Genomic DNA, 8,731 nt, shown 5'->3' with positions numbered 1-8,731 from the left:
GTTTCTTGAGTGGGGACATTGAGGTACTGATAAGAGATTCATTTAAATGTGTGTGTCACCCACTTGACGGGTAGATCTTAACCAAACACACCTGCTCTTTCATTTTATTCTCTTTCTCTCTCCTTATCCCCATCAGTCTGACATAACCGCAGAGTGTTGTGTACATACTAGAGTCAGAGGCATGAGTCTGGCACATTCGTCACACATAGATTATAACTCTTATCTGGACTGTATCTCAGGATGAAAATGGGTCTAGTGTGGTGAAATATTAGGTCATATAAAATGCATTTAAGACAGCTTAAACTGAGGAGGGGCCCCTCTATGTGCCATTTCCAGTTAAGCTTCATTGCAAACACCAGGAAACAGCTGAGGAACCAGAGTGGAAGAATCTCCTTACATACAAGCCCTGGAGATAGCTGTATGGTCCTTTCATGGACCAATGAAACCATGTTTAATGTACAGTAGTTCCTTGTTTGTATCACTCTGTTGTTTATTTTTACACATTGTAGACATACCTTTTGTGAATTAGGACTCTTTCTGCAGGTTACATGGTTAGTTGGTGGTGACAAGTGACTTTATGTTGAGTCAGTCATTTGAATCTTGCAATGACTTATTCATTAAAAACACTGATTCATTAAGAAACTAAATAAGTGACTGTGTTTACAAATGAGTCATCAAATTATTCACTCACTCATCCAATCTATTTATAAACACAGATTCATTCAGGAATGCAAAAAGCGACTGTCTTTATGAATGAATCACTGAATCATTTACTCAAATAATTTGAAATTCAGGAACAAAACACCACTATCATCAGCCTCATGGGAAGTGCTTCGACATAAAGCGTAGTTTGAATCTCGGCTCTTGATCCTTTCTCATCTCCAATTTGCTTATTGTCCAATTTCTAACTATCCTATCTAAATCAATGCCAAAATATATATATATATATATATATATATATATTAGTAATAATAATAAAACACCACTACTGTGTGTTGCACTAGTTCTCCTGTAGCGTTTGGAACTATTTTCATTGGCGGAGCAAAAACAGACAAAGTAAAGATAGAAAGGAAAGAAGACAGCTTTTTCCTCTACATTCCATAAATCTAGCTCTCAATTTTGCACTGTTCAGTTTTAAAGAATCTCATGGGGTGGAAGAGACTCATGGCTGTAAAGAGACACCACCAGGGGTCATGACACCAATCCTTAATTTGACAATTTGTTAGACACTTTCATGTATTACCTTCTAAGACCATAATACGCCTGTGTGCCTCTGGAGTGGGATAAAAACATGAAAGGCTCTACATTCCAACCTCACCTGCTTCCTTTTATTGTTCTCCTCTGATAGAGTATATAAAGGGGGAAAAAAAATCCATCAAGTCATAAATTAGCCAAGAGCAACGTATGGCCTCAGTCCACTTTTCCAGAGGAATGATGTTGTAGCCCATAAACTGTCCAATATTCAACAGGACCCTGTATTGCGTATCAGTAAGGTCCACGTGTTGGCCTGTATTAGGCATCATCTTTATGGGCCTGGATCCTCTGTAAGGTCTCTTGCCACAGTCAGACAGCTGGTTCTGCTTTAGGCCCCTTTCTTCAACACTATATAGGTTGTTTTACATTTATTAAACACTTTTAAGCATCTCTGGCTGCAAGATTGCCCATCTGTTAGCACACGACAATATATATGCGTTCCCAGTGCAGAGGGAGCAAAAGAAGGTGAGCGGATGCCATTGTAACATCAGTAAGCCTCATAATGCACTTCAGGTTTACGGTCGGGTTGCTAGATTGATTTAAAAGGCTGTGCTTTTAGTCAAGAGCACATTCAGATTGCAGATGAAAATTTAATAATAATACAAAAAAAAAAGTAGGAGAGAAGAGCACAAATCACTGCCGGCGCTGCGCTCTGTGGAATGTTAGGGTGTGCAATGCATGGTGATATATAGATCTGCAGATGTGCATGTAGCCCGCGACGGCTGGAGCAGAAATCGTTATGGGCGTACGGCTGCCGAAAGGTCCATTGTGTGGAACAATACTTCAAGAGTGTTTATTTGAGTATCACTAAAGGCTATCACCTCTCACCCCTTCATAGCCGCTCAAGACTGTCACGGAAGTTAGGTTTGCACTTTGAGCGTCGAGAAAACCTCTGAGGCCAAATCATAAACGGTGATGGGTTTGAAAAACAAAACAAACGATGTTAACAGTGTCAAAGGTAACATTAAGATGTTTTATGAGAGCACATTTCTTTTATCTTATCTTGTGTCAGCACAAATTCTCTTCATGGTGTAACTGTCCGTGTGTATATTTTGTGTGTATTCATGTCTGTCAGAATAGTGAGGATATTGAAGTTACTATTTTATGACTACAAACAAATTACAGTAAATGAAACAAACAAGTCTTTTTATTTTATTTTTCATGGCTGCACATAGAAGTGCAAAACTGCTACCAGCATGACACAGTGGAGTAGTGCTTATTTAATGATGCTGAGCATTGTGAACTGGCAAGCAAGTCATTTGCAAATGTAAACATACTGCTGGTATGTTGTAAAATAAACAAGTTATCCAGATTTTATCCACATTCCACTGCATGAATCAAGTGCTGCCTTTGAACGCTCTTTTGTATGCATGAGAGGACGTGCAGACCAGGGATGTGACAAACAAATTAAACAAATGAGAGTGATTAAAACAGCTGGATCCACAAATGGCATGACCAATTCAGGGAATTATGGAGGCAAATGCACGCAATTATATAGCAAATGAGGTACACCCACTTTGCGCTTCTCAGATGTTGCATTAATTTAAATGGTCTGTTTCTACTGTGCAATTCATATTACATTAAATTAGCAATAGAATCCCCTGTGTCCTTCTGCTGTAATTCAGCTGAAGTCTTTATAAAGCTCTTCTCTCCAAAGCAAATCATTTGCAGTCAGAGTTCTTTATGTCGAAATCCTCAAATGGCATTCCATTTCATAATATTGTTGGGAAATTCAGAAAAATAAATACTTTCATTAGGTTGGGTTTTATGTTATCATTTTGTCAAAACTAATTTTGGCTTTCCAAGAAGTGTAATTTTTGCATGGGAGTTTAAAATCATAGTTTTTATTTATTTATGGGGTTTTTCAAGAAAGAAACTGATGCACACTGTAAACCCGAATAAGCTGGCAAAATTGTTTGAAGAAAGAAACTGCAGTTCGTCTATTTAAACATTTTATTCACAGTAAATGCCTTTCATAATGCTTTTACTATCAAACTTTCAAACTAAACCATTTAGGAAATTTATGAAGTCAACTTACGACGTGATGTTCTCTCAAAATTGTCAGTTGTATTGACAATTCAACATTCAAAATCACTTTGGAAAATGAGCGAAGGCAACTAGGGAAAAAATAACTGCACACATGGAGGAAATGAGTGAAAATTCGATAATACAATTATATAAATTCTGTTAAATTCTATTAATTAATAAAAAAAAGTATTTATTTATTTATTTTTGTATTGCATTTATAATTTTTGGGGTGGAAGGGAAGGGTTTTAATAGAGACAAGATTTTAAATGAAAATTCTATTAAGAATTTCCCCACCTCAAATCCTATTTTTTTATGACAAAATAGTATATTCAAACCATTAATCTTAATTTGGCATCAAGGAAATAGTATGTATCTGTTACATATTACTAGATTTTTTTCAATTAAGTTAAGACATTAAGCAAAGTTAACTAAAAAGTGATAGTTACAACAACTGTTAGATTTCACAGTGTATACAACTGGATTGCAATTTCCAGAATTTATATCTCGCTGAAAGTCTCAACTATGGACAACTACAGTATAGTATACAGTAGTGTTCTCAGTCATATGGTAAAGTCATAACTGTATTTGCAGCAAACTGTTCTAGCACAAAACCTAGTAGTCATGTCATATCTTCACTTCACACCATATCACACCTTTTAATAACACAGATAATATTACAAACCTTATGAATTAATGTAATTCCCTTAAGTTAGGTAATTTTCTAAAGTGGCCTGCATTACTCTAACATCTTTAATTCAGCAACAAAGCTCATTTGAAACACATATCTTGTTGCATTATTTACTGAATTAAATGGTTGTTATCAGTACTAAATCATACTATTGTGTTTCAGTGATTAAACCACGCAAATTATGTTAAAAGAAACCCTCTTTTTACAGCGCGATTTGTAATTCAGTTTATTTTCTCTTTTTTCAACTGTACATTTTCAATTGTAAAGCATGTCTAAACTGCTCAGGTTTTTACTCAGTCATTCCGTTCTCAATGAGTCAGTGAATGGTTAGCCGCTGCCATGTGTTCAACAGCCAGGATGCTGAGAGATTGACAGAGCAATACTGAACTCATGTCTTCAGGGGGCGAGTGAACAGGTGTCCCTCCTGCTGGAGTTTAAGAGAAGTCCCCTGTGCCCCAGCCTGAGAGAGTGAGATAGTAAAGAGAAAGAGAGAGAGAGAAAGAAAGAAAAGACCCACATGTGTGTGCCCCGCGGCCCCTCTTTCCCCCCTTGTGTGTATGTATATATTAGAGTGATGGGGAGGAATGCAGTGCCATAGTTCAGACACATGCTAATGCGCTCCCAAAAATAAGTTGGGAATAGACGAAGGAGAAACGCTTTGAAGGTGTTGTGTTAAAAGACACAGGGGCTTTCTGAAAGATGAGAAAGTTATGGGCATATAATTATAGGTTTGATCAGCAATAATATTAAAATAACAATGAGAAGTCATTGTAAGGGATGGACTGACAGTGCTAGAACTGAATGACATGTTATATCTGATGATATATGTGTTGATCGTATGCATGCCTTGTAGACAGGGAAAGAAATTGCTTTTCAATTAATAAATTACTCATCTTGCACAGTCTGCATTTGTGCTGAGATATTTCTTATTAACAGATTGCAGACTGATTCCATTTAAGGTCGGCATGAAACGGAAGTAGACTTTTCTTTTTAATTGTGCCATATATCGGAGAGAAACAGCTTCTCGAACAAGAAAAAATGTAGGGCGGTACTTGTTTTTATTTACTTTAATTGATTGGATGGTTGTGGTTTGCTATTGCTATGATCTCATGTGAGTGACAGGTTGTCCCGCCATCGTGCCAGTAAACACGTCTTCAGAGAAGAGAAGTTGCTGCAAGAGGGAGGGGAAGTTATTTTGATATTTTTAGGGCATATACAAATCATAATAATAATAATAATAATAATATGCATGGATAAATCATTTATAATAAATACTGTGATACTGCATAAAAATAACCAATTTTGATTTCCAAGTGACTTTAATGTTTGAGTAGCTAACTGTAAAGTGCACAAACCCATCTTCATTTTACACTTGACGAAAGAAAACGTGTCAAGTCCATTTCAAAGAACTGTCCATTAACACAAGAGCCATGTGAGTTTATCTCTCAGTAAGATCTCTCTGTTGGTGCTGATGAGTTAAGCTATAGCATTTCAGTAATTCTGACGCCTGATGAAATGTGCTGGGCAACCGAAGATCAGGCATCTCCCATACGGAAACTGACAGGTTAGATTTCACAAGCCAAAAATTCTGCTGGAATTTTACGATGCTTCATCACTGCCTTCATGAGAGATTGTAACCTAATGTGGTTGTTGTTGTTGATGATTTCAGTCTCAGAATACACACATTTAATATCTATCTATCTATCTATCTATCTATCTATCTATCTATCTATCTATCTATCTATCTATCTATCTATCTATCTATCTATCTATCTATCTATCTATCTATCTATCTATCCTATCTATCTATCTATCTATCTATCTATCTATCTATCTATCTATCTATCTATCTATCTATCTATCTATCTATCTATCTATCTATCTATCTATCTATCTATCTATCTATAGTGTGTTATATTGATATAATATTATGACTCTCAACATTATATTAATATTTTATGTGTTGAATAATTATTAGCTATTTTACAAAAAAAAATTGTTCTGATAGAGTTATGTGCGTGTGTGTGTATTCTTATGTAAATTCTTTAGGCCTAAATCTTTTTTTTATGTATTACAGTTTTTCTCAATTGCTTTGGCACATTTTTCGAAACAGTCTTAACATTCTCTAAACTGTGAGTGCAAATGTCACAACTGTTTGCAGGAACTTCAAAACTTTATAGCATGTCTGCAAAATGTAGTTACTCACCCAAAACATTTAATTCATGCTTCAAAACCTAGTTATTGTGTCAATAATTTGGCCAAGGCCACCAAAATCTAAAGTATTTTTGTCATTGTGTGACCCACACTGGTCAAAATGTTTAGTTGTTTTTTCACCACAACAGTCAACCATGAAATTTAAGGATTTACTGTAAACAAGTCTCATATTTGTTGAGAAAAGTCAATAGTATGTAGAAAAAAAAGTGTATGAACATTTGTATTTTCACAGTGTTTATTTTTGTACTTCATGTGTATATACACAATACAAGTGTATTTACTGTACATGTTACGGTAAGTACTGTAACTGACAAGAGTAACAAGAATCACTTTACATTTACATATATAGACATATATATATATATATACTCCCAAAGTTGATTGGTGAAATGGTTAAATGGTTGATTCATATTAGAGGTAATTTGCAATTAGATTGCAAATGCAATTAGAGGTCATGTGCCAATTTAGCAAACATTACAAACAATGTCAATGTCAGATATATTTTAGAATATACATTCATGTATACTAATTATGATAATTGAATAGATAGTTTTGAATGTGATGGCTTACACAATAAAAAATGTCTGAGAAGTTCTGAAGTGTTTGACAGTGTAAGTGAGAATCGAGTCATCAGTTTTGATCAACAAGCCATATGCAATTATTTGTTGTCCAAACTGCAGACAGTTGTATGTACTCTTTGCACACATGTGCCAAAGCATTTGCAATTTGCTCAAATCAATAAGAAATTCCAATCTGATGTGAGAAAGAAGCGAATTGTTCAGAGATCTGAACTTAATGTTTTGGGAAATATAAAAAACATTTGAGAACTGAGCCAAAGCAATTGAGAAAAACTGTAAGGATGAGCAAATATACAGATATCTTTGAGGAAGGCAGTCAAAAAATTTTCTCTCAGAATTTGAAATTATTATTCCACATTTTTTGCTTATAGCCTGAAGTAGGAGAAATGGAGAAAAGGCTGTTACGGCATTCCATTTTTCTCCATGTAGGAGTATAAGAGCCTGTGTTATTTGCATACCAGGGACATATTTAAGCTGTATTACATGCAGGAGAAGTGTTACGGGGAAAGAGGCTATACATCTAAAGTAATGATGAGTTCAAAAAAATGTGTGAGAAACAGCTTTACCCTGCATGGAAATACACTCTGTAGGATCATTAAGTCTCCTCAGCTTCAAAGTGCTAAAGCGCTCTAGTGAAAGCCTATTAGCAGTCACTGGGAAGCTCAACTCCACACTAAACGGCGTACTGTTTTCATGTCTTCCCTCAGTGATAAAGCCTTATCTATTTAAGATGCTTGAAAATAGCTCATATTGAGCAGCATATTAGAATAAATTAAATAAACACATTGCACATATATAAATCAAACTCCATGCGGTTAATCACATACACAATGAAAAGACACCCACATTGAAAGCCTCGCCGAATAAGCAAAATCTTAGCACAAGACGAGGCTTTTCTCAATCTGTTTAAACAAATCAATCAAAATTCCTGAAGATGTTTGTGAAAATGTGCAAAGATTTATTATTGAATGCGCATGGACAGGACTCTTTCAACAGCTTTATAAAACCTCTCACATTCTAAACACAGGCAAACACATGATGCAATTACAGTAATCAGTAATGTCTATTAAACAGAAAATGCACAATTAAAAAAAAAAATTGTACATGTACTGAATACACAACTGATACACACACGGTTAATAATAAAACAATGGACACGTTTTGCACTCGTCACCACGTTGTGTAAATGCACTACAGAAATGATTTATTTTTTATTAACATTAACAAATACAGAATCTTTCCCTCCAAGATTTAACAGCATTTGCAGATATTCTTATTATCAAAATAATGATAATAATAATAATTCATACATACAATTTTTACGATTTGTAGCGATTTGTAACTAGTGATTATTTCGGGTCATACACATATTTGTTTATGAAGCAGTTTCATAATTTAACAGACAGCCTTCATTTGGTGATCTTTACTACCATGAACAGAATGATATTTATCAATCAAATATTATCTAGCTGCTAATGTCATTGCAGTTTTCTTTTGTAATATATGAGATAAGTAGATACATCTCTTTTTATTGGTAACATTTAGCTAAATTGATGCCCTTTGTGTGCACCTGGTGCCAAAGGTTAGGATTGTGGCGAAGGTCTTCTCTCTCCCACGGGAATGCATTACACCGATAAAGGTTGTCTCGACCTGCCATGCACACGGCGATACCATAGCTGATATATTGTTGCATTGTAAGTAGTTTCAAGACACAACCCAACAGATATTTGTCCATTATAAAATGAAGCTATGGTCACACTTTTCATTAGGTGTATTTAACTATGTACTTACAACAACAACAACAAACATGTCTGGTAGAATGTGCTTATTGTGTTCATGTTGTATTGCAAAACACTTTTGCTGCTATTGGGGTGAGATACGGGTAAGGTTAGTATGGGTAGGTTTAAGGGTGGGTTAAGAGGTAAAGGAAGGGTCAACAGTGTAATTATAGATGTCATTACAAAAATTA

Source organism: Siphateles boraxobius, unplaced genomic scaffold (assembly GCF_051911475.1).
Source record: "Siphateles boraxobius isolate OS27281-9 unplaced genomic scaffold, OSU_SipBor_1 20, whole genome shotgun sequence".
Taxonomy (NCBI): Eukaryota; Metazoa; Chordata; class Actinopteri; order Cypriniformes; family Leuciscidae; genus Siphateles; species Siphateles boraxobius.
Note: the sequence above shows the minus strand (reverse complement) of the source record.